Here is a 27,147-nt window from a genome sequence, read left to right on the forward strand (position 1 = left end):
AACTTATTAATGTGCCCCAGACTTCCCAGTTCACAAGTCTCAGGACTTCCCAAAATAGCACAAGCGATCACACAGTGCTGTTGTATGTTGAGTCAGAATAAAGCAATATTTTAACCTCTGTCAAGTAAATTTGGAGAAGAAATGCTGAAGGTGTATGTCATTTTTTTTATTAAGGCAGTAAAAAAAATTACCATTCACAGTCTTCATTCAGTAAGTCTTATTTTGGGTTTCTTTTAAGATAAAGTTGATGAAATTGTCTTGTTTACAGAACTTTCTATGGCTGTAATCTTTGCTGTGTGTTTTCAATAAAAATATATTTGAGGGCAAATTATGCTTTATGCCCCAGGACGGAGCATGCCTCGTTTGGACTCCCTTCTTCAATGACACAGAGCTTTTGTTGTAGCAGTAAGGTGGGATCACTGTGAGGAGCGGTCTTACTCTGACATGTTTCTGCAATATGTTGTGGCTGGGCACAATCTCACTCTGCATGAGCTGAGCTGACTGCGGTGGGTATGGCCCCAAGCCCGCACCAAATAAACCCTCTGAAAGACGAGGTGCATTAGCTGGGGCTCAGCTTTGCATCCCTACAGTCGTGTGACTTGTCCATCAACGCCGTTTACATCCCGCCAGCTCAGGACATGACTAAAGTGAGCTTGCCTCTGCCCATAAGCCCTGTGAACATACCTGTAATATAAAAACTGGCTACTATATAAAGCTCTGATTCAATAATTTGTGAAGTAAGATCACAATTAATTACTTGTTCACCATTAATTTCATCAAGAGATGGTCTTTCTGCAATAAAGTGCAGAATCCTGCTCAAACAGATGTTTCAAAATTAAATCTTTTTGATCCAGATGTAAGGCCTTCTCGCCCCCAAATCCTACCAAACTCTGCAAATTCACCTTTGGCAACATATTGGAAACACACGGCAAGATTTCTGTTGAAGAAAGAACCATATCATAAGCAATGCCTTTATGGAGAGAATGTGTTCACTCAGCACCCCAGAAAGACCCAGAAAGAGGGGAAGAGCGATGTATTTAAGAGAATGAAATGTTTGACTGAATGACAGATGAAGATCTGAAATGGTGAGGATATCTTCAGTTCATGTTAGAGATGCGATCTTGTACTCAGCAAAGGATGTGTGACTGTTATATGTTAACTGTTCTATTCAGTTTTCAGCATGTTTGAATAGAGAGACGTTAATATTAACCATATGACAGACTAGTGTATTATTTGTTAAGAGTATCGCTTCAGATCCTGTTGAAACTGTCATTGTTTGCAGAGGAAAAGAAAAAGGTTTGAAAACATCGAACTAGGTAGCCTTAATGTCTTTTGTGTGTTTCTCTAATGCTACTATTTTCCTCCGTGGACCCTCCTATTTTACAGTGAATGGAACAACATTTTCTCTGAGGTCTGGCAATTAATTTTGTAGAGGACACAAAAGAAAGTTGTACTGAAACAGTCAAAATGATAGGCCAAATTTTGCTTTCCTTCTGACCCCTGTGGTCCCATTGAACTCAGTGGATTGGAAGGGATGCGAGTCAGTGCAAAATGCAGTTCATTCCTAAAATTACATCTGTTCCCAGCCTTGGTAACAGACTGTAATCCTCCTAAAAGAGGCTCTGAACTCAGTCGGTTACCTGTAACATAATTAAAAATTATATCTGACCTATGAAGTTCCAAGTGTAGTCTGGTGTGAAAATTCACACATGCAGCATTACACTTGAGTAAACTGGGAGAACAGCTAGCTAAATAAATTGAATGTTCTCTGAATTGAACAGAGAAAGCCTATGTCTCTTCAGCATAATACTGTGGAGCAGAATTATGAGAGGTGTATATTCTGACCTTTTTTTTACTTCCGTATAGAATTTCTTGAAAACAATCCAAAATAACCCTAAAAAAAAACCAAAAAAACAACAACAGTAGGATGATCCCAGCATTTGAAGTAGGAAATGTAGGTGAATATGGGCACATTTCATAGCGTTAACCACTGAAAAACTCTTCAGTACACCCATGACCCAAAGCTGAAACTTTCTAATTCTTGCAGGATCACGTTTAGATCAATAAACACATCCATGGAAAAAGAGCTCTTCAGAATGTTTTTGGTATCTAGCCACCTAGCCACACTCTCAGCTGATGTAGTCAATGCAGTAGTGACAGTTTATATTAATAGAGGATCATGCCCCAAATCTTTTCTACTCAATGATGTCCAGCGTAGTGTCACAAAGCTTAGTAGTCTACCACATGAGGTAAGGACTTCTACACTGATTTATGGAGCTACTTTCATTTTGCTTATGAAAACTATACTCATATCAGTGTGTGAACACCCTCACTGGAATACGGTGCAAGGTTCATTGGCCGAGTGATCGGTTTGTCAGGTCTATCTTTTACAAGGACTGAGTATCACTGACCAGGCTCTAACAGCAATGAACTTACCACCATGTGGCTAATTCCAATGTTATTCATCAAAATACTACAGCTTCAGGTTTAAATTTTGCAAAAACAATGAGACAATGGCATGTGCTTATGACCAGGCATGTGCTAGATATGCTCCTGTATTAAAAGCCTCTTCCCAATTCATCCCCAGCTTCCTTTAGTCTAATTTTGGACATTACTCGAACATTTCTTACTCTTATAAGGAATTATGAAAATGAATACCAAAGAAGAACTCTTTCAGAGTCCTAGCTGCAGTAAATAAAATTAAAGCTTGAAGGAGCAGACCTGGAATAAAAACTGGTTTTGAAAATGGCATTAATATCAATTGACTTTCAATAAATGGAATTTCCCTGTAAACTGTTTTTCACTTGGGAAAACAATGAGCTTATAAAGTGATTTTTTATCTTGGCATGAATTTAAAATGCTCATCTTCAAGCAGATTGGGAAAAAGCAAATATTTAGTATAGATTTTTCACCTTTTTTGATTTATTTTTTTAAATTTTATTTCAGTAGCCCAACAGGTCAATGATCCCATTATCTGTATTGTCTGACACATAGTATTAAAGGCCATCTCTGTTCCTTTTTGTCGTCTAGATGCTGGACTGTTAGATTTCCTCAAAGAGAACAAGATTTTATCTGAATTATATTAAAAAATGATTCATAGAATAATATAGTTCTTTATCTTGCTGAAAATACAAGGTGATGCAAACTTTTTTCTTTTTGTACTGCATTATTACTGTAAGTTCATAGCAAGATTATGCTCCCTTTGTTTTGATGTCTACTCACATGAAAACAACTGCGACACCCAGTTTTCAGGCTTTAGACTTGGCACTTCCAAATCATCATATCAAAGAGGATTTTTGTATTTTAAATAGCGAAGTTCAAACATGACATATAAATGAAATAGCTGCAACAGCAGTAAACTTACTAATGAAGTGGAGTGGGTTTTTTTCATTTTTATTAGATAGCAATTAGAGGATTGGGCCATAGGAATCAGTAGTCTCTTGCAAGAAATACAGTCACAGAGTATATTAATGGCAGTGGAAAGCCATTGCTGTAGCCCAGAACTGGGGAAGGCCACAGCAGAGGAGGAAACAGTCATCCACAGTGTACGCTGCAGGGGGTAAAAGTGCTTTCATCTTAATAGTAAAAACCAATATAGTTGTTTATCTGTTGAAACGGCCAAAAAGTTAAACTACCTGAATTTATTAATGACCATGTTGGTAGCATTTGAGAAAAGGAAAAGGGGCAGAAATTCCCAAATTCGTAATGCTTGTGCTGTCCCTTGGAACAAAGGTAATTATGTTTTGATTATTATTACAGCACCGTTTTTAATGTCTGCTGCAGAGACAGAGCGATCACATGACACTAACAGGCTGCACTGACCCTTACTTTCTTGAAAAGATTCAGCAGTCTCCTCTTTGGTCAACAGTCCTGTAAACAAGGAGTGATCTCCTAGTACCCCACAAGACTGCTATTGTGAAAATTTTGCCAGATAAATAAGAAAGTAAAAATACAGCAAAACAACCTTTTTTTTTTTTTTTTTCTTTCTGTGAGGGACTATAATATTCTATAGCTATAATGGAGAGGGGTTTGTTGATGACTAAAGAATGTAAATATGGTATAGGATATACCATATGTAAGTGGATGGAAATCCTGTATTTGCACTGTTGCTTTTAGTAATATATTAGACTCTAACACCATCAGGAGGAGACCTACATGCAATTTATATTTCTTTTTTCCTTAACAGTGACCATGGTCTGTACCACATCACTATAGTGACAGTGCATTGATGTACTCTTGTTTTTATTCCTTATTCTTGCATTGCAAGGCCTGCTTCTGTGCTGTCCTGTGCCCACTCTGGTTTTACTGACATCGCTGAATTTGCAATGGTTCAGCATCATTATTCACATTCAATTTTACCGTGCCCTCAGAATCAAGAGTATAATTTACAGCCTAACGTTTGGGACAGTGGGGATGTCCACTGAGTAAATTTAAGGCCTAAAAACATTCAAAATTTTATACACTTACATTTGTCTGCTTTGGGTAGACCTAATGGGAAATCTTTCCCTTGAAGAAGGATTTATGCAGCCTGTGCTGCAAGGCATTTACCTGCCGTTCCTCCGTATCTGCCAGTATCAGCGTTTCCAGTCTCCAGGTGAGCCGCTCTCTTCGGGTTCTCCTGCCCAGCGCTGGGAAGTACTGTGAGGTTTCAGACCAGAAGCCTCTGACTTCTTTCAGAGTACCAAAGACCAGAAGTCATCTCAAGTGTCCTGAGCTATAGCTTCAGATGTGACTTTCTGCCTCTTAATACTAAAATGTCTCCAAAGGTTAAGACCTCTAACATGCATTGCATTATATAATGTAATATAAATAATGTCAAAGTTCATAAGAGTTATATGGCAAATATTGTTTTAATCTACATCTTGCTTTGAAGGTATATGGAACGAGAGCTCTCAGTTGTGTGAATATTTGGAAACTATAGATACAAATAATAATACATGAATAGAAAAGAATACCAAGAATAATTAATATTCTAAAATAAAAAGATAGTTCCTTGCTTTCTCTGAAATAAACAGTAGTAGCTGCAGGTTATTGAGATGCATCAGGCAAATGAAAGAAGTCTCAGCGAGGTGATTTTACAAGTCATTCCAGTAATATGTCCAAGACCTTTTTGTAAGGAATTCAGGCTTAGAGTTTCCATTGCTTGACAATACATTAAGATGATGTTTCTTTCAGAAGATAAAGCTTACTCCTGTACAGAGCTGAGGCAGGTATCGCTTACCTCAGTGTAAGAGGACAGAAATGTGGTATAGGTTTCACTTTGGCATCTGACTCAAGTTAAACTCATTTGCTTTAGATTCTCTCTGATCTCTTCTTCCAGGAAAGAATGAGTATCCCCAAAAAAGAAATGAGGTATGAGTACTCAATGACTTTTTTTCAAAAAATCTACCAATTGATAACTAAGATTGGAACCATCTGCTGAACTTGAATGTCCTAGAAATAGCTGAGATTTTGACTGTTCTTGATGGAGGAAACAGCAGCTAGTAGAAGTATTACCACCCCCACCACCCCAGCAAGATGCACACTGTGAACTTCTTCTGGAGAAGAGGGTAGGGAGCTTCTCCTGGCTGTGGCAGAGCTTTTCTGTGGGTGAGGAGGGATGGATTTTGAGTTGGGCCAGGTCATGTCATCTGAGAAACTTGCCTTACTTTTATTTCTTTCTCAGATCTCTTTCATGTCAGTGAAACTGTGGTCATCAGCACTAGGGGGATTTTTTTAAGTAAGTTAGTGATTTCCAAATTCTGGGATCCTTTAAAGGGTTGAGTTTTGGAAGCAGAGACTTCTCAAAAAAAAAGTAAAATTTCTTCTGTGAGTTTTTAAAGCCATCTTTACTTGAAATGCTTTTATTATATTAACTATTTTTTAAAAAAATAGATGTTACAAATCTAATAATAATTAGATTTACATCACGGTAATAGGGGACGGGTAAGATCTGTGTTTCATGTTTCTCTCCTTATCTAGTGGAAGGTGTCCCTGGTCATTGCAGGGTGGTTGGGCTAGATGACCTTTAAAGGTCTCCTCCATGCCAAACCATTCTAAGCATTCTCTGAGAAGTGTGTTCAAGTTAGTTCTTTTATGTATGGAATCGCCCATAAAATGCTGGAGATTTCTGTGCACATTAATGGCAGCTATGGGTTTTACATGGAACGGTAAATAAAATTAACATACGTGCCGAGAAAACAACGGACTACAAAAAACTTCAGGTCAGACTCTGGTGTTGTACAAGTGGCAGCTCTTTCGCTGAAAGCACAGTTGATGAAGAGGGAATGAGGGTCCCAGAGGAAGATATTTATGGTGGCTCAGCAGTCGAGCTGACTGAAGTAAACGCCAGGTTTCCACCTGGCAGTGCTAACCCATGCGCCTTTCTAAAGCTGGCCCGCCCCGAGCCCCAGGGGCTCTGCAGCTCCTCCAGCTAGTGACTGTACCAAAAGGCAGGTGTCAGCACTGCCTTCTGTGAAGACTCCTCTCATTAAATTGAAATGAAATAATACGAACTAAAAATCGTCGGGAGTGGTTCTCGGTTGCTGTCGGGTTATACGGAGTGCCAGCAATGGTGCTGATTCACAGTTTCTGAGGCTGTGGCTCACAGTTTGACCTGACCTGTTAGTTCCCTCCGCCTGAGCGGGAGCAATCCGAGCAGAAATCTCTCTGCCACCAGGGGAACTTTGGAACAGCAATAAAGCAGTTGGGTTCCAACTAACCTCATTTTTTATCCTTCATTGCTTATTCTCCTTGATTATTGCAGAGGTGAAGTTGCTTCCAAAGTCCCCTTAAAGTTGTCTTCGCTGATCTGTCTTTGCCAGCGTAACTGGTTGTGATCACTCAGCTCCAGTTCTGACAGTGGTGTAAGGTCCTCCAACTCCGCAGCTCAGAGCTGGGTCTTGCAGTCCGCAATCACGTATATATGTACAAGCAAAACTCTCCATACTTGTTCCGCAGCAATCGTATGCATTCAGATCTAAGCATGGATCAGCTGCCAGCCTGATCTTTCACATTAACATTTTTATTTAACAAAACAATCTTTTAAATACAATTTTTATGCTGCTGCTTCTCTCTGTGTTGTATAGAGAAGCAGCAAAGGCAAATTCAGCCCGTCTGCATTTTCATCTCGGGTAACGGTAGGGTTAGGGTTTTTTCCAAAGCAGCTCAAGAGATGAAGTCTTTAAAGTTCTGACCTCAGAAGACGAGCTGATACCCTGGCAGGGGAGGGTTATTCTGAGCAGGTTTTGCCTGTGTGCATGCTTATCTAGTCGGTCTTTCTTCTTAAGAAACCTTCTTTCTTCCAAGAGCCAATATACCTAAAAACACTTAAAACATTAAGCAAAACTAAGATAAGAGATCTGCTCTGCCTTCTCTGCAGAGGGGACAGGCGCTATAAGTAAGGGCTAATTACCAAAAACCTTTCCAGCTAGTTCCACTAGTATTTGCACAGACTGGTAATGCTAAAATGACTCTGTATGGTTTGGTCACATTTATTTGCAGGCTGTGATATATACATAGAGAGAGAGAGAGAGAGAGAAACTGGTAGCCTGTTTTAAATTGTTGGTGATTTGTAGTATCTCAGGACGGACTTTCTGAGTGCTCAGGACAGCATTTACCGCTCTCCTTAACCTCCACCTCAGTTTCATTTGACTAATGGACATTTCTATTCCATAGGCGGGAGTGACACCCCGTTGCCAGAGGTGTGGGTGTCACACCAAGCCCCACATTGCCTTCTGGCAAGCAGGGCAAACCAGTCCTTCCTCCAGCCTTGCAGGCAGCACTCTGGGCTGTGAGGGAGCATCCTGCGGGCTCAGCCCCTTCACCAGGCAAGGAATTGGGTTTCACAGTGGGGGAGGCCTCCTAAGCTAAAAATGAAAAACTCTCCCAAGACTGAGATAAAAGGGTGACTTGGAAAAAACCCCTAGAAATCACAGTCCTTCAAAACAAGGCTCCTCTGTAACCCCATATAGATTGGCAACAAAGTTCTGATTTTCATTTCAATTTCTCCAGGAAGTAGTAGAGTAGTTTTGCATTTACATTAATTTAAAGCTGTCTCTAGATGGCTTCAGAGAATAGAGAGAACACATCACTGTGCTTGAGGAAGGTACTATAGCTCATGGGCAACCTTCCATCCTTGTGGGTAGGATCTGGCGGCAGCCCTCTGCCTGTCTTCCTTAATTAGCTGAGAGAAGACCAGGCAGTGCCCCACATTCCTTGCTTGCTGGCTGCCGATGTGACCTGGAGCAAATCCCCGTACTAAAAGCACTTATAAATGGAACGGAGGTGATGGAAATGTGGTTTGTTCACTGTGAATATCCAGCTGGGATAGTTGGAATAACTGCAAGGGAAGAATTGCCTTTGCAAATCATGTGCCTGATTTATTGGTCAAACAGTTTTTTTAGTCCTCGCTATTTAGTCAACAAGGACATTAAGATGTCCAGAAAGAAAAAAGTGGAACGATTGGTTCCCTGAACTAGTCTTAATGGTCACAAATCCAATATTTCAGACTTTTTGCTGAGCGCTTATAAAGTAGAGTCAGTCGGCTTCATTTAAATAGATGAACATTTATTGTAGAGTTATACCTGATTTCATGCTTTCCTTTATTGATCACTAGATCTTTTCCATATCACATAAAATTACGGTTACCTTAAAACTGATCTGTAGATATGCATGAAACAGCACCTAATGTGGACATGAAGTCTGAGCATTCTCAATGCATAGGGCGAGTCTTGTGAAACCTTCTTTTTAGCAGCTGAAAGTCTTGAACCATTCACTGAAATAAGACAACTATTTGATTTCAACAAAATTGATTCTGCTGTCAATAAAATCACTGATAAACACTTGAGTTGGATTTGGGGCTTCTGAATAATATATACATATATATGTAAAGCTACATACACAAACTTTTTTTAGAACACAAAAATGAATGCTCCAGCTTAAAGTTTATTCATCTAAATAGCTGGAGAGAATATCCACTTAACCACATAGCCTAAACACATTGAAGGAGGGAAAAGGTGTTCATTTTCAACTGTGTTTATTTTTTCACCAGTAAAAACAGAAGAAAAATAATCATAGTGCCTATGAGAAAGATTGTGTTTCAAGGAGTGTGCAATGTGTACCACAATTATTTTAACTGCAAATGGAAGCTGCTTTTAGACTGAGTGTGGTTGAAAGGAAATAATCTTACAAAAACTGTCACACAGCATCCCAGGAAATGTTTTGGTTTGGTACGTTTGGCCTCCATTTTTGTGGAGCTGTACATTCCTGTCCATGGTTTTAAAGGATAAAAAAAGAACTGATTTCAGAATCAATCTGTATTTTGACTCGTTTTTATACTCCCAACACCTAGGTTGGTTTACTATATGTGTAAGCGAAGCTGAACAGTATCATTTTTCTGCTTACTGTCACAAATGAGTTTCATCGTGTTATTCACACAGTCCTTTTTCCCTGCTGAAGTGATGTGGCCCTGCTGTTGCCAGATGTCTCTCTCTTAAGGCAGAGGTTTCATTTGTTAGCAAGGCCACAAAGAGGGTCAAGACTAATCCATCTGAAGACAGAAACTTTCTTCATTCAGCCCTGCTGGTGGGAGGATCGGCTGGGGTTAGCTGGAGTTTCGGACAACAAGCTTCAGGGGGTCTCTAGCGTCTCGGCACATGCAGAGGTACCTGCCTGGAAAGCCCAAGTCTGCTGCTGCTGAAGTCAATCCTTCCACTCTCACCTGCAAGCCTCTCAGTTTTGGGCTAAACGAACCAGGTAGAAAGGCTGAAGCGTCCAAAATAACACATTCGCAGGGAGGATCAAGCAAGAAGAGAGGCAGAGGCGGCAATATCTTTATTTCTGGAGTCCCAGCAAAAAGGGGCGCAAGTTCTTTGTAAAATGACTTCCCACCTGAACAGGGTGAAACAGATCGAGGTGTCCCAGCAGCAGCCACGGGGACGGGGAGAAATCTCAGCGTCACCCACCCGTGTCCAGCTGGGGTGGCGGCAGCTCCCGGGATCCCCCAGCTGGGGCAGCCACGGGGGACAGGGTGCCCACCCCTCCGGCAGCCTCGCGTGGGTATCCCTCCCCTTCCCCGGTGCCCAGCATTGTGTTTTCGCACACATCCCCAGCAGTTTGTGCCGAACCGCTCCGTGCCGAGCTTGTTCATCCTCCAAACCCCAAAGAGGCTTTCTGCTCCAGTGCCTCCAAAAGCGCCTCTCTAGTTGATGCCGGGTACCCCCCAGGCAAAGCCTCGAGTCGCTGTGGCTCCCTGCCACCGCCGGCCCCGCTCACGCGTGCCGAGCGCCCTAAATCTCGGCCGAGGCCCAGCCTGCTCCCAGGCGTGTGACGGAGGGTGCAGGGCTGGGGGCTGGGAGGGCAGCGGGCGCTCCCCGGCTCCGCTCTGCCTCTGTCCCGGCTCGCTCGGCTCCCCCCGCATCACTGCTGGCCACCACCCTGCAGATCCCTGCTTTCCTGGCTAACGCTTGGGCTTTTTCTCTTTTTTTTTTTTTTTTCTGGGTAGCTCAGAATAGCTGTCTGAATCTGTCACTTGGCTTCTGCTAATGCATGGGTTTTGCTTGAAATCTGCCTTATTTTAGCGGTGTTAGGCCAAGTGCTTTTGAACACACCAGTGTTACAAAATAGCAGATAAGTGTTTTACTTTCAAAGCTGCTCTTCCAGGCACCTCATCCCCCAGGGCACATGCGCTCAGGTGAGTTTGATGCTGAAACCCACTGGTCTAATAAGAAGGTTTTTTCTTTTGCTCAGGGCTAAGGACAGGTTCGGGTAGGAGTATAACACTGCCCCAGGTAAGGCTCCCACCCACAGGCAACCCACACACCTGTGTTAGATGAAGCTGTTCACCTGGTTTGCAGTCACAGCTGAAATCACTGAGGACATCCTTTATCTCCCCACCATTGGGCTCATATTCAGGTTTTTTTCCCCCTTGTGTGCTTGTACCAAAAAGGTTCTGTTCTGCTGTGAGGAGGCATCTCTGGCAGGATGTTTGTTTCCTAAATATGCCATTTCTGAGTAAATGTTCAGGTTAGGAAATACTTTTTTTCGTGTTAGGGGTTTTTTTCCCCCCCTTTGGTTTGTGCTGGATTTTTTCTGTAGTAGTTATTTTATTTGTTCTATGGCATAGTAACTGAGTTTATTAGACTGAGTGGAGATTAAGGTATTGGAGCACAATAGTATTGTAGCTTTATCTTAAAGCTTTCAGTCCATTCAGAGCTATGGTTTGTTGTTTTGAAAATGTACCTGCTTGGTAAGAGAGTATCACCTTTGTTTTCCCCTTCACTCAAGGGTAAATTGCAAGTTTCTTGTCTGCTGCTTTCCAGAATGGAAAAATCTGAAGCTTATTTAGAGCGTGGTTTATGCCACAGTAGGTACTGCATACTGTCCAACCACCCGGCAAACCAGCCTATGTGCTGAGAACTATGCTAACTTTCAAGGGTGCAACTTAAAATGTAACAAATAAGAATGTAATGAGATTGGCTCATAAAATTCCCATTAAGAGTCATGTTTGATACTTGCTTAAAATTTCATGTGCTTATGGAATGCCATTTGCCAATGTTAGAGACGCATTAATTATGACTGCTTTCTGAAGCAAGGCTACAGCATGTATTATACAGCTTCAGAAATTTCCTGTGACAATCTGTATCCTAATAATTCAAACCACTTTGCTTAGGCAGTCATCTGCAAAACAAAAACTTTCCTCAAATCACTTAAATACTTTCAATTTGTACTCTTCACAGATCCATAGCAAGCTGTTAAAATGCTAACAAGTACCTCTTAAGCTGTATTTAAAGTTATGTCTACTACTAATGGCAAACACTGCAGTTACTTAGTAGCAAAATGCTTACTGAAATTTCACTGGTACTATGCAAAATAAGAGTATGTCTTATTGTAAGCATCTTTTTTGCTAGGACTTGGTGAGTATATGCACATGCAGATCACGGTGAAGCACTTAGTTACTTGCAAAAATGTCTCCACTCCAGCATAGCTGAAGAAGCAAATGTGATTGTTAAGCTATTCTGTTTCAGGAGTAGCACTGCTCCATAAAATGAAGGGCTTGTTACTAATTTAATACTACTTAAAATAGTGCCTTTATGTCTATAGGTTCCAGATGCCTTCTAACCTTCAGTAGAAGAGCTTGTTTTTCTTATTCTCCTTCAGTACAGTGAGATACAAAATTATAGGTGGGCAGGCAGTAAAAAAAGCAAACACTGACAAAACTCTGATTTTACTCTCTTTCTGGTGAGTTTGTGGCTGTCTTTTTAACTCGTTATTCATGAGCACTATTACAATAGGATTCACCAAGATGCAAAGAAGAGGCTGACATTTTGGGAGGCTCTGACTGTTTGCAGCAGATGAATCGGAGCAAGCCAAGGCCCAGGGAAAGGGTGGGTCTCACCCAAGCTCAAGACAGACTTCAGGAGATCTGTGTGCCGAGAATTAGAGAACAAATGCTCTGTGAACCTCCTCCATATTCAGATGGATATAAGCCAGATAGACAGATCCAGGTCAGTAACGAGGAGCTACTTGCAAAACTAGGTGGGGGAATGTACTCTGAAGATAAGGCTTCTTAGTAATTTCTCTACCAGAAAAAGAGGTGGCTCCAAATACAAATTTTTGCTCAGCATCATCACATGAGAGCAAAACCAGAGAGTGACTGGCAGGTAAAGCCTGTGATGTTTGGTGCCTGGGTGTTCTTGACCCACAGCTGTATCTCCTAACTCATCAGTCTGACAAATGACTTGTGCTAGGAGTGGTGGATGAAGTAGATTGTCTAATCCATTATAAAGGTGATATTTTTTAGCAGGGCTGACTTCTTTTTAAGGAATCAAGGTGGCTAGAGGAGAAAAAAAAAAAGCACTATTATAGCTAGAAAAAGAGTTGCTCGGTTTGAGAGATTTGCTTAGTTATTTCCTCTACTTCTCCTGAAGTCAGGCCAGAGAAAGTTACAAGGACTTAATTTTAGGGGCTTGGGGAAGACAAACTTTTTAAAACTAGTTTCCTGTAGCCTGGGATGGCAGGTAATGGTACTGATTCTACAGACAGATTGGGTACTGCAGGCATACATACGCCTGTCATGCTCCACTCAACATATCTCATTTATAACAGTCTCTTCCTCCTATTTCTCTCTTCATTCAGAAAATGTTCCAACGCAGTGACTTGGGGTGATGGGAGTGGAGGGAATATGGCTTCTCTCCAACAGCTAATACAAATCCCTACAGCTGCTATATGTCCCCTGCTTTCTTTTTGGTGTCTTATATAAAGTCTCCAGTTGTCCTTCTCAGGGTTTCTCCTATGGTATCTCATGCTCTAGTTCTTTTTCTGTCATGCTTGATAGTTTGCTGCTATTCTTTTAAAAATACTACTGCTATTCTAGGCTGTGATTTATACCGGGGATAACAGACATGACAGCTCTTCAGGACTTTCTTTAAAAAAAAAAAAAAGCGATTCTGGTTTTGACCAAGTCTCCAGGAAATCTGGAGGCCCTGAGACTGGTCCTGATAGCCAGAAAGATGCACTGGGTGGAGGTGTCTGCACAGGGGTGGCTGAAGCTTCCTGGGAGATGCCGGGGAGCTGAGATCACTTGTGAAATCACTGCTGAGCCAATGCTATTCTGAGAGCTGATGATGTAGGGTAGGGAATTTGGTAGGGAAGAGTTTTATGGTGAACCACAGTTTATGGACATTGGTTGTCCTCTTTGCAACCAGCAGTGTAAGGAACATGGGAAGCCAATGTAGAGCACAGCACATGAACGAGGTCGGTGGGAACAGATGGATGCAGGTGTCTGACAAGGCCTGCAGCTAGCAGGGGAATTGGGAGAAGGGGAGATCGTGCCTTTCCCTCAGAGCTGTGCTTGATCTGTGAGCTTTCCAGAGCACTGCAGTGTTCACGTGCTTTTTGGTTGCTACTCTTGTTAACAGTCTGTATTTTACCAGTGGATATAACAGCTTCTTGACCCAACCTCCATAAGGTATGCCTTGCTCTGGGAGCTTAGTTTGAACTGAACACTGTTTATAGATTTACTGGTGATAACTTTTACTGTTAATGGAGACCAGCAAGTTATAGAGATGTAACTTTTGATTTCAGATCAAATGAACCTTTTATTCCTATCTAGTTAATTGAGCCAATATAGAGTAAGTTCTCTAACATACAGCTTTTCCTCTCTGTGAATTAAATGGATTAATCTTTCCTAGAAAGATATCACTAATTATATTACTGTACTGGGCTATTAATTCCTTTCCTTGAAGTTACTATTTTTATATGGCTACATTAGCCTGAAGTAATTACAACCCCAGTATTACTTGAAGCCCTTCGGATTAGCACTCTTCTGCTGAAATTTAACTGCTTCTACTAATGTCTTACAAATACTGGGATGGAATAACAGTGCGTAGAGGGAATTTCAATAAGCACTATCAGAGCAATAGCTGAAGGTACCCTAACATACTAGTATTCCTTTTTTTGCCTACATAATCACATTGCTGTTTGAGAAGAGGAAGAAAGTGTTCCCTGTTAGTATGTGTTAGACTTTTTAGATGCTAGAAATTATAAGCCATTTATTTTATCTGGTTGATGATAGAAAAATAAGACGATGACTTACGAGCTGTTTGAAGTCTGTGAGATTGCCCAGGGTCTAGAATTCACAATGCCAAAGGCTGAATTTCTCTTGTTTGTGTTATTAGAATTGCAAAATGTTGGGCTGCTGTTGTGTGCAAGAAGTGGTGTTAGTGAAGTGCTTTCTGGTTGTCGAATAACCTATTTCTTAGGTAGGCAAGGCCTACCTCATCCTATGTGTGAGAAGGTAAATGGGAAGAATTGAAAAGGGATTTGTCACCCGAGAGGAAGACTTCTCGCCTCAGTTTCATGAAAGATATATCATGAAGCCAACAGGAGTGAATTTCATGATTTATGGATTAAATATCACTTTAATCAAGGACATGTTTTAAGTAGCCAGTTTAATCATTGTCATCAACTTCATCAGGGTGATTGAAACCATCATTACTTTAGCAACTGATTAGCAAGAGCTGGATGTGATCTTGCCACTAATGCTTGATCTGCTCATTAGAAAGGTGTCAGAAGTCCCTGACAGTATCTCTGCATAATCTGCCCTAGTGCTTTTGCTGTATTTTACTAGAGTGTGTGGATTTTTCCTTAGATTAAACTTCTTTCAGTGTAATTCAAATTAATTACTTTTTTGTATTACAAATACCTGAGTATTTATGCATAATGCTTGTTGATAAAAGCAGAGAGAGCAGAAGTCTGTTTGATTGCTGCTTAAGCTTTATAACCAGGGCCAAACAAATCATTAACTATTTAAATAGTTTTTTTTTAAAAAAAAAGGATCTAAAAGAAAGGATTGGAGTTTCTGGAGGAAAAAAAAATTGCATCTAAACAAAGCAAAATCTCAAAGCAATGTATGCTGGAGTAGACAGGCGATTGATCTGTGGTCTGACAGAAACAATGTTGGGCAACGCCAACAAAATGATAGTCAGTTTGGAAGTTAAGGTATGAGGTTCCCCATCTGGAATAAGAAGATACATTGATTAAAACATGATTCATGTGTAGCACCGCCCTGGGGTATTTGGTGCAGATAAAGGAAAAGTGAGAGTTTTTAAGTAATTTAGAGTAGGCCATGTAAGAAATAAGCAGCAGCAAAGGTTTCAGGAGCATAAAAATGAGTTTGAGAAGCAACTAAATTAACCATAAGCTATACAGCAAGTTACTTGTAGAGGTGATGAATCCAGCCAGCCAGAGACTTGGGGAGCAGGGCTTTCTGTTGAATTAAGATAAATTATGCCTGGTTAGGAAGCAGCCCTCTTGGTCTGGTTTTCAGATATTTTTTTTTTTCTAAAATAAAAGCAAAAGTCTTATTTTGGTTATTTAACTTCACAGTGCCATCAAAGACACGGGTACTAGCAGTCATATCAGTAATCTTGAAAGATTTTTATCTCAAATTATTCAAATAATCCAGATTTTGCTTTGGGTTCTTGATAGGGGTTAGCAGTTGGTCTGACAAGATTATAATGAAAATGGAACAAAATTCTCCTAAAATGCTTCCCAGCACACAGAGGAAAATCGAGCAGTCCTCAGCTGAATGTGAGAGACTTGAAGATTTGTAATCCAAGTGTGGTGATTTCTGGCATAAACTAGTGATATGCCTCATCTGTATTCAGATAGGGATTGGGGAAAGGAAGCCAAGGATGTTTTTGTCATTTTGCAGTAACCGCTGTGGGAAAGGCAATCATTCCCAGCAGCAGCCTTCCCAAAGAAGCAGCAAATACGAGTAATGAGGAGGGCTCCTGGCAATGCACAAAAAAGTGCAGAGGGACACAGAATTTCAATTTGGTTTCAGAATGTATGGAGAAACATCAGTTTGAAACTGAAGAAAACCATTTCGTTATCTTTATGGCTTACAAACTGACCCTAACGACCAGCCAGACTGAAGAGGAAGTGACATGGAAAGGAGAATTTAATGAATGTGGGGAAAGTAAGGATAAAGGAGTTAGAAGGATTCTTGGACAGGGGAACAAGAAACGGCTCCACTACCTTATTTCTTGTATTGAAAATTGTGTTCTTGTCATCTTGAAATATGTGGGAGACCACCTGAGACCAAGTGACATGTACTGATTTAACAGCCGTAATCTCTTTCCATTTTGGGACAGGAACACTTGTGTCAATCCTGTTCGGCTGTTTACGACAGGCATTTATTTCCCCAGTTGTAATGGCTTGTTTCCAGTACCAGTTTTTCCAGGGCTTTTCTGGCTCCTTGGTTCAGTGAATGCTGGGGTGCCTTATGTATTGGCTGCTGAGGTCTTGAGGACCTGTTTTCATTATTAGTGGGGTATTTCTCAGAGCATTGGATTCTCCAGATCCACACAAGTGGCTTCCCAGCTGTTAAAATATTTCATGGGACTGAGCAGAGCACCTCCAAACCAACGCAGTATTCTCTGCCATCACGGGGTACCTGGAGATGATGTTTTTGAGCCTGAAGCTGACAGAGGGGATTTCATCAGGTTTCCTGCACTGGCACGGGTATCTGTCTTTGCATGGAGAGTTGTGCTGTCGCTCTACCTCTCTGCCCGGCCGAGCGAAGGCGGTGCGGCTCCGGCGCTGTGCTGCGTCCACGCTGCAACCCGGGCCCAGCCTGACGCCGCTGTTGCACCGGAGCTGTGCTCGCCAGGCTGGTGTCAACCGGGTTTGTCACTGCTCACGCGCGTAGGAGAACCGCGCTTTCGTTTTATTCTTTGGGCTGATAGCATCAAAGGAGTGTTCCTGCTGTGGCTGCTGTTTCAAAACACATACTGAAATTTTATTTCTATTACTCCTAATTAGTGACAGTCTTTCTCTTGCTTACCTTCGTTTCCTACCCTGCAGGTGGGCTTTAACAGACACCCCCCTCACCCCCCAACCCCCCTTCCACTGGGTGTTGTTCTCCATGTTGCCTAGAAGGAGTGTTTGGTACAATTAACAGGCTTTGTATGGTAGTACCATTGTTTTGAGAGAGTGTTTTGGAGTATCTGTGTGCTTGGCAATTGCTGAAGCCAGCAACTGCTGAAGCAGCAGCACCTGTGACTTTCTGGAGAGAGGAGAAATGAGCTGCAGACAGATGGACTGTGCTGGGGAGCAGCAGCCAGGCTTGGCAAACCCTGGTCACTGACTGTGTCGAGGCCACGACTGCTTCAGTATCCTAAAACGAGGTGTCCAGGTTTCTGCTCCCATGCAGGAGGACAATCAAACCTTCTAAATGTAACAAATAATCATAGCAGCAGACTGCAGGAGTGCCAAAAGTGGCAATGAAACAATCTGATGACTCCCAGTGGCTTGTCAGCAGTAACTAATCCTGCATGCGAGTTGACAGCAGCTCCCGGCTCCGGTGGCAAGAGCTGTGCCTCCAGCCCATGCTGGTCCCTGTTCAGCCAGAAGCTGGACATGGGGGTTGCCCTAGACCACCTGGATGGGAACCAGTGTCTTCTAAAACAGTGACGAGGATGGGGTTTACCATTGGGCAAGGTAGTTCCCAGCTCTTAATTCTCTTTCAGTTAATACTATTGCAGTGTCTTCACCACTTTAGTGGTTGTGGGCAGCACCGAGAAGGACAAGTATGGGGCAGGTCAGCCAGATTTCTAAAGCATGACATAGAGCTTTCTGAGCAGGAGACTGGTTGTGCTACTGTGTCTGTACCTGAAGAAAGAATTCAGTTGTTGCTGTAATGAAAAATGGTATTTAACTTCTCTTCTTCTTCCTTGTTCCTATTTTTCCAATGTACTTCCTTCTAGATTTCTTTATATTACTACTATCTGTTTTAGTTGATCTAATTATGTGGTCAAAATGAGCAGATGGAGAGGGATGTGCTATTCCCTAGCATGTTCTAAATGACATCAGCCCACTGAGTTTAAGCATCAGTGCAAATAGCCAAAGCTAGAACCATAAACAATTGCTGTATCTAACACAAATGATGTGTCTCAGCCTGCTAATGGAGTGGGCATATATTAACCTCCCACCAGCATGGCAGAATTTCAGAAAGTTCATGCATATGCTGTCTTGTTGACCTGCTTAAAGAATAAGAGTATTTACTTTTATAGGTTGCTGTGAAAAGAGATGGTGCATTTGCAACAGGAGTGTTTTGTAGGTAATGTTAAAATTACTGAAACCTTTGAAAGCAAATCTACTGTTAAATATAATAAAAATAAATTCTTGGGGCGAGGGTGCAATTAGGAGTCCCAAAGACACGCAAACAGTATTATGCCAAATCAAATTTGCGTTGTTTAATTAAGGACTGCTAACACGCAAAAGGCTAAGAAATTACCTGATTTGGGTCACTTTTAGCATCATTCATACTGAATGCTTCTATCTTAGGTGTGTAAATACCTGTTAAATAAGTCATCCTTTTTTCTAAGGTTAAAGCAAGAAGTCTATCCAGGAGTTTCAGGAAATGGGGATGAAAAGGGACATCAAGAAGCCAAAGTAACATCAACTCTTTCATTCATTTCGAGGGGTGCTTGTTGAACTTTTCTTCAAAGCTTGTGTCATTTCCCTGAGCAATCTCTTCTATTAATTTCAAATTTGAATCCTGCATTTCCTTTTCTGCCAGTGAAGACAATTACATAATTTGGTTTCTTCATCTTTGACACGCAGAGATCGTCACCATTTCCCACTTCCTCTGTAGCTTTGAGTACTTGAAGACTGGTACAAATTTCTCTCAGCCTGGGGTGCCTGTGTCTCTGCAGAGGTGTTGTTCTGGAGCCGTCTTGCCCTCATGACTCCCTTCCACCAAGGAAGATTTCAGTCAGTGCCTCCCCCAGTTTAAACAATGAAAACTTAGTAATTACGGAGAGCAAAGTGTTTTGCCATTAATTCAGCCCCCATGTTGCAGTTCTTTTATTTAGCCCATGTTTCTTCTCTTGTATCAGAGGGTACCAAAAGTTTTTTTTATTATTCTAATCAAGATTAAGTCTCTCCTGGGGCTTACCCTACCTACAAGGTCTGCTCTCCTCTCAGGGAAGAAAATTGGACTGGTTTGGTACAGTTAGCGCTTGACAAACCCATGTTTCTTATTAGTACCTGCAGACCCTTATGAAACTTAACCCAAAAAGAATTAAATTAATTCAAGTGCAAAAATACCTTTATTTTCTTCTTTGTTCCCCCAAATAGCTGCTTCTTTCTGGTATCCCTTAAGAAAAGATACTTACTGGCTAGCCTGGACCTCCTTCTTCCTCCCACCCTCACTTCTTTCTCAGGGGCACTGTGCTTGAACTTTTCCAGTATTCCTAGACCGTTTGTGAGCTCTTAAAGGTAATGATTAATAGTTTGGAGAGAAACTGGCTGAAGCAACGTCTTCCAAGACAAATTCCATAAAGCCCAAGGAAAGTACTTGCAGAGGCAGGAATACAGAAGCTAATGTGCCCAAACAGTGGCAAGTGTCAAGGGTCATGACATGCAGTGCCACAAAGAGAAATCCACGGCAGGCAGTAGGGAAAGGCAGCGGATAAAACGGAGGCTGCTCGCCTTGCAAAAGGTCACCCCTGTATGTGTTAATAAACCATATAGCTTTATTTACAGAGCAAAGGAAATAAAGCAGTTCTCCTGCAGCTGGGGCCCTGGCAGGCATGAGGGGTTTATTACAGGTGAGCGGTGATGGTGCTCCCCCTGGTCCTGCCTGTGCCTCGGGGAGCTCATCCTGCCAGGCTGGACACTGCTACTGCCTGACTTGCACCAGGCTTTGAGGCTCGTGTACTCTCTGCCATAACCACACACAAACTCTGGGCAGTGTTGTAAGCAACACACAGCTGGGTTTTTTTGAAGAGAATTAATTAAAGTATGGGTTTTGTGGACTTCAAAGAACAGATGCGCTAATAAACCATGGTGATATTCTGTGTGTATTTTAAAAGCATATTTCCATGGATAGCCAATAAAAGTTATTCCAAATTAATGTACTTGGAATTCATATTTTTAATGTTCCCTGTGGGAGTTTCAGTTCAGAAATAAAGTAGCTTTACTTAATTTTTAATATGGCTACTGCTCTTCCGCTAGTTCAAAGTGATCAATTTATTAGACATTTTAAATGTTTAAACACAAGCCTGAGCAGCATCTTCCATGGATTTTCACAACCGGAGTATGGCAAAATGAAGTTCCAAGAAATAAATTTGTGTGTGTCAGGATATCTAATGTCTAGTGCATACTAAAAAAAGCATAGTAAATGTGGAATCAAGGTTCTTTACGCTAAAGTAGCTTTAGGGGAAACTGGGAATAACAACAATAAAAAGACTTATACTTGGGTGTTTTCTGAGCATTCTCATGGCTCATCAGTGACATGTTATATACCGGAGATATTACTATATGTATACTACATATACTTCCCTATGGAGATAGGAAGCTGGGAAGGAACAACTGTACATGTCATGATCATATAGAATGGATATGAATATAATTGCCTTCTCTGCTTCAGTCAGTAGGAAACCACTGAGTCAAACTGCTGAAGAACAATCTTACCTGTCCAGTTAACGATCAAACCAAAGAAAAAGCTGTTGTGTCCAGTTGACATAAATGCTTCTGAAAACTGGGATGAACTTTAGGTTACTTATTCTAACTGAGATAAAAGTTTCCAGTTTATCCTTCAGTAGTTAATAGGAAGTTTGCTTAATCAGAATTGTTTAATTGGTTTTACCAATCACCCACCACTCACTACCCAGGGAATAGAACCCCTGCATGGCCTCAAAGAGGGGACTGAATTCTTCAAAGTACATGCATATTGTAGCACCAAGGATGAATTTTCCGTCGGATGTGCTTTTAGCATCTTATTTTGACATAGTTGGGTTGTGTATGTACTTACTTATTTCCCTAAACATTTTGAGTAGCCAAAATCCAATGAAAATGTTACTTTTCCCAAGAAGAAATAGCAGCCATCATTAGCTTTCCAGAAAATTTAGACTTTTCATAAGACTGTGAGGAGACAGCATGCAGTGAATTACTGCAGCTCAGGTATATGCGTATAAGTTACATTTCAGACTGCAGGGGAGGTCTGCAGAGAAAGACCAATGGAGTTACTGAAAATGCTGGAGATCTACAGCTTCAGTTTCCACAGCTAAAACTCCTCCTGCTCCCACTGCTCCTTTTTAGGAAGCTTTCCATCCAGAGGATTGCGCCTGGTGCCCACAGGGAAAATTGCACAAGAGGATCTCAGAGAGCAGGGAAGTAAAATCGTGGGGGAGAGGGAGGGGAGGGACAGGGGAAGAAAGTAAAGAACATGCACAGAGAAGTTTATACATGGGAAAAATAGCCTCTATATATTTCTACAACAGATTATTTCTGCAGTTTGGCAAGTGACAGTTACTTCTTGTTTTTCTACCAAAAATGGTAGGAAAGAGTGGTATTAAGCACAGTTGTAATGTTTTAATTTATTCCTAATTAAATCTTACTGCATTCTATTTCACTTTCAAATTTTCCTGTGTTTATGGGTGATTTGCAATTCAGGCTTACTATTCATGTTTAAGTTGCTGTGTATGCATGTACTTTCTATGGTTGCTAACAAAAATTTAACTCAGATTTGATAGCACTACTTCTAAGAAAGGCCCAGGAAAAGTGTGTATTTTGTTTTTAAATCTCAGATACTGTTGACTGGGTTTAGAATTCAAGCTGAAAAATCAGTAGCATCTATTTTCTTCTTTTGTGATTATAGCACTGTCATGATATGTATTTTGGTCAGTGTTTTTCCTTTGGACTGTCAACTGAAGAAAACAGAAAGAATGGGGAATGGACTAAGAGGTGTGGTAGTTAAAAAAAAAAAAAAATAGTCCTCCATGCATGTATTTGTATGCATTTGCTTTGTCATTGATCAAACAGCAAAATGTGAGAAAACTAGACTTAATTCCAGCAGAGATTAATTCACTACCATTTGGCTGTTGGGCATCAGCTTGTTAAATGTGAGTCTTTGCCTTTTGTCCTCATAGTTCTGGAATAAAACTAATTGCATTCTCTTTGAGAGGGAGAACAAATAGGAAATCAAATGTCAAGAATCAGTGATCATAGCATTAGATACTGGTGGGCTTCCACATAACAGCAAAAGAGATTGAAGGGGTCTTTGGTTTTCAGCTATGAAGGACTCAGCTGAAGACAAGCTCGTGGTCATCTTCTTGCCAGCCCACTAACAGATGTTGTGCTTGATCATACTTTTTCACACATTCAGCTGACTGCCATGACTGTGCATTCCGGTACCAACTCTTACCCGATGTTTGCAATCCATTATACTTGGAAATACTTGGATATATTTGATGTAATGTACCCTAATGCAGCTATGGCTACTGCAGGGTGTTCAGCTAAGCCAGGGCAAATAGAGCAAAGCACATCTTAGCTGTGGATGGGAAGGTGGGTGGGAAACTGGCTGGAACATTGGGCTTAACGGGCAATGACCAGTGGCACATATCATTATAGAAGTGGAAAAATAAGTTTGGCTTTGCTGTCCAAAAAGAATGGCATGTATCACTTCAAGTGAAAGAAAAGCACTATTATCAGAACAAGGCAAATGCAAGATGAACAGTACTGAACCTAACCAGCCCACTGTGGGGTGCAGGTACCCCCATTAGCTGCTTGCATACTTGTTGATATAAAGCAGAGTTAAAAACTTTATTCTGAGAGAGGCTACTCAAGACAACCAAAGGTTATATATAAGCAGCTAGAAGTAAAGTATATGAAACATAATATTTAAACTCTTCTTTGCAACCAGATTAGCATAGTCTGAACAATCCCCTGTATCTAAGATTAAAACAAATGTGTAATTGCATTAATACTCGGGCTCTTGGAAAAATCAGATGGAGCTAGTTTTGTCTATCTAATTCAGAACTCTGGACTTCAATGTGTCTCCATCTACCATCAGTAATTTTAACAAAAAATTGATATTGCAGTATATTCCACAGAACTAAAAAATTAGGCAGTGAGACAGACCTATTCAAGTCTGAGTTTTGCAGTGCTTTCTAATCACTACAGAAAGTTAGTTAGTTAGAGAAAAATGTAATTTTAAGAATTTAATAATATCTCTAGAGTTTTCCCCTCTGTGCTTTCTCAGGAAATACTGGATGCCACTGAGGGCCTACATCCTAAGGCACTTCCCAACAAGGATTTCTGCTAAACAATTAGGAATATTTTGCAGAACAGTTGACCTCATTTGTGCATTCCTTTCCACAGTGTACATTTGCATGTTATGGATTCTGTAGAAATAAGGGAAAACATTAATTTAAAAAGGGGAAAATCCCATCTCATCCTGAAGACCAGTGTTGTCATTTAAACAGTATGGTGACTAAAAATGCAGCCACTGAAGCTTGTGGATAAACTGTGGCCAACTGAGTTGGGGGAAAAAAAAAAAAGAGAATTTGAGGTTCTCCCTGCACAATGTACCTCTGTCAGAGTACGCTTCTGGTGGAGTGACAGCTTATTTCAGTGGCCCAGGGGGTCATAAACATGTTTCTCCTTAATGGCCAAACATAGCTAGCCTTAGTGGCTTCCAAATCTGTGAATCAGCATTGCAGAGCAGGAGGCCATCATAAACTTGTCCATTGAATCAGATACTGATAATACATGCCTTGCATGACCAACTGCCTCAGTACAGCTCAACTTCAATATATGGAATGATGTTTCTTACGTTTACTTTAACGACTTGCTTAAAAGTGTACTGGTGCCTCTCGGGGCTTATATTTTTCTGATTTCTTTTTTTTGCAGGGGGGTGGTGGTGTGTGTTTGTGTAGACAGTGTTGTTTGGTATACTTCAACTAAATGGAGAGGAAAAATCACCTGGGGAAACCTTGTCAGATTCTGGCTAGAGGCATTTTATGACTGCAAATTTGTTGCAGAGAATCAAAGAAATGGGAGGCAGAGCATCCAGAAGCAGAATAAATTAACCTCTGTTAAATTCCATCAGGAGAGCCTGTACAGCAAAGGAAAATCCAGGAAAGTCTGCCTTTCCTTTGAAGCTTTTCTAGAGCATATCTTTAATGATGGGTGGCTGCAACTTCTTTCTAGATGATAGCGAATGTACAGATTCAAGGTTTTAAGGGCAGAGAAGATGGAGCTAAACAAAAATAAGCCCAGGGTGCCAATTGCACTGACAGTTATCTGTAAGTATTCCCCTGGGACATGAATTAAAGCACTACTACAGGTGAGTAATGCTAAAGCTATAGCATTTGAAAGTGGAGTGGGGGGATGATGTTTGAGTACTTAAATCTGGAGTGACTCCAGTGGGGGGAATTCAGAATCCTTCCTTCCACACCATGTCAGAGGGGACTGAACTATACAACAAAAGCCAGGCTCCGAACATTTGCACAAATTTAGAGAGGCACTTAGGTAAAAATGTGCAAGAAAAATGAATAGCTTGGTGAAAGCTCCTTTTTTGTCCTCCTTGTAGCAAATGTGCTTAGTAATAGGTTCATTTTGACTTGTAAAGGAATTTCTGTCAAATATAATTATCAGGGAAGACTATAACTGCAAAGGTATCAAAGCTATGTTTGCAGAAATCAGGCTTCAGAGCACTTGTAGACGGAAGATGTTTGTTGAGTTTGATTACATATCATTTCATGGGATTTTTTTCTTTATGAATCTTCCAGCTGTGGTATATGGTGTCTGTTTAAAGACAAGAATACTCCAGCAGATTTTGTGGTTTGTTTTTTTTTAAAGTCTCTGACAGCTGCATTGTGGGTTTTTTCCCTCTGTATCTGTCTTTGCTTGAGAAGAAAGGCAGGAAAGTGAGACAAAGCACAGAAATGAAGCAGTCTGTCAATATTGAAAACCTCTTAAACATAAATAATAAACTTTATTGACTAGGTAATTCTCTGATACTCTTGCTTTTTGTACTTTAACTGTTCTCACTTAAGACAGTGTTGCCTAAATACAAGGAAATTGTTTCTTTTGATATTGTTAAACTGAAATAAGCATTAGATTTGCATTAACAGACAAACAGGTTTGAAAGCATGTCAAATATTTTGAGTGCAGTTAGAAAAGCAAATGCATTTCTTCCAATTGTCTGAAGACTAATTTCATTTATATTCAGGATAAGGCCAGGATGGTATCAAGAAATGCGTGTTAATTGCTAGTTTTACTTTTTGCATGGCATGTATATTACATGTTGAAGGTATCCTTTCTGTTCATGAGTTTTTAAGGACTTCAGTGTTATATGTAGATCAAATATTGGTACCCACCCTATACATGCATCTATTCTTATCTTTGTGTATCCCATCCCAACAATGACTCCTGGCTGATGAAGATGACTTGAGCATTATTTTAAGCACAGGGAGGGAAAAAAAAGAGGTGAAATGGATTTATTTCACATTTTTGGACTGCTCAGTAGCCCACAATTCAAACATGAACTGCATAATCTAGTGAGAATTGAATGCCATTGTTTGAATGTAAGAGGAATCATCTGTTGAATTCAAATTATGAGGAACCCTGAATTGCTTTCAGCTGTCCTCACAGGTGGTTGCCATTCCTAATGATGAGTCAAGTGTCCAGGTATGTTGGCAGAGCATGAGCAGCAAAGGTGAATTGCATTTATAGGAAATCAGGTGATAACTAACAGGGGTACTTGGTGTCTTGTGTTTTGGGAGCCTGTATTGGGTTTGTGTGGCAAGGTTTTGGTAGCAGGGGGCGGGATGTTACAGGGGTAGCTTCAGTGAGGAGCTGCTAGAAGCTTCCCCCATGTCTGACAGAGCCAGTGCCAGCCGGCTCCAAGATGGACTCGCCACTGCCAAGGCTGAGCCCATCAGCAATGGTGGTAGTGCCTCTGGGATAACACATTTAAGAAGGGAAAAAAGTTGCAGGACACACAGAAACTGCAGCTGGAGGGAGGAGTGAGAAGATGTGAGAGAAACAGCCCTGCAGACCCCCAGGTCAGTGCAGAAGGAGGGGGAGGAGGTGCTCTGGGTGGCGGAGCAGAGATTCCCCTGCAGCCCGTGGGGAAGACCATGGTGAGGCAGGCTGTCCCCCTGCAGCCCAGGGAGGTCCACGGTGGAGCAGATCTCCACCTGCAGCCCGTGAAGGACCCCACACCAGAGCAGGTGGGTGCCTGAAGGAGGCTGTGACCCCTTGGGAAGCCCGCGCTGGAGCAGGCTCCTGGCAGGACCTGTGGACCTGTGGAGAGAGGAGCCCACACTGGAGCAGGTTTTCTGGCAGAACTTGCGACCCCGTGGGGGACCCACGCTGGAGCAGTCTGTGCCTGAAGGACTGCAGCCTGTGGAAGGGACCCACAGTGGAGCAGTTCCTGAAGAACTGCAGCCCGTGGGAAGGACCCACACTGGAGAAGTTTGTGGAGGACTGTCTCCCATGGGAGGGACCCCACACTGGAGCAGGGGAAGAGTGTGAGGAGTCCTGCCCCTGAGGAGGATGAAGCGGCAGAAATAACATGTGATGAACTGACTGTAAACCCCATTCCCTTTCCCCCTGTGCCACTGCAGGGGGTAGGTAGAGAATCTGAGAGTGAGGTTGTGCTCAGGAAGAAGGGAGGGGTGGAGGGAAGGTGTTCTGAGATTTGGTTTTATTTCTCATTGCCTTACCCTGGTTGATTGGTAATAAATTGAGTTAATTTCCCCAAGTCTGTTTTGTCCATGATGTAATTGGTGAGTGATCTCTCCTGTCCTTATCTTGACCCACAAGCTCTTTGTTATATTTTCTCTCCCCTGTCCAGCTGAGGAGGGG

This window comes from Haliaeetus leucocephalus, unplaced genomic scaffold, assembly GCF_000737465.1.
Source record: "Haliaeetus leucocephalus isolate CR32 unplaced genomic scaffold, Haliaeetus_leucocephalus-4.0 Scaffold229, whole genome shotgun sequence".
In the NCBI taxonomy this organism is placed as follows: domain Eukaryota; kingdom Metazoa; phylum Chordata; class Aves; order Accipitriformes; family Accipitridae; genus Haliaeetus; species Haliaeetus leucocephalus.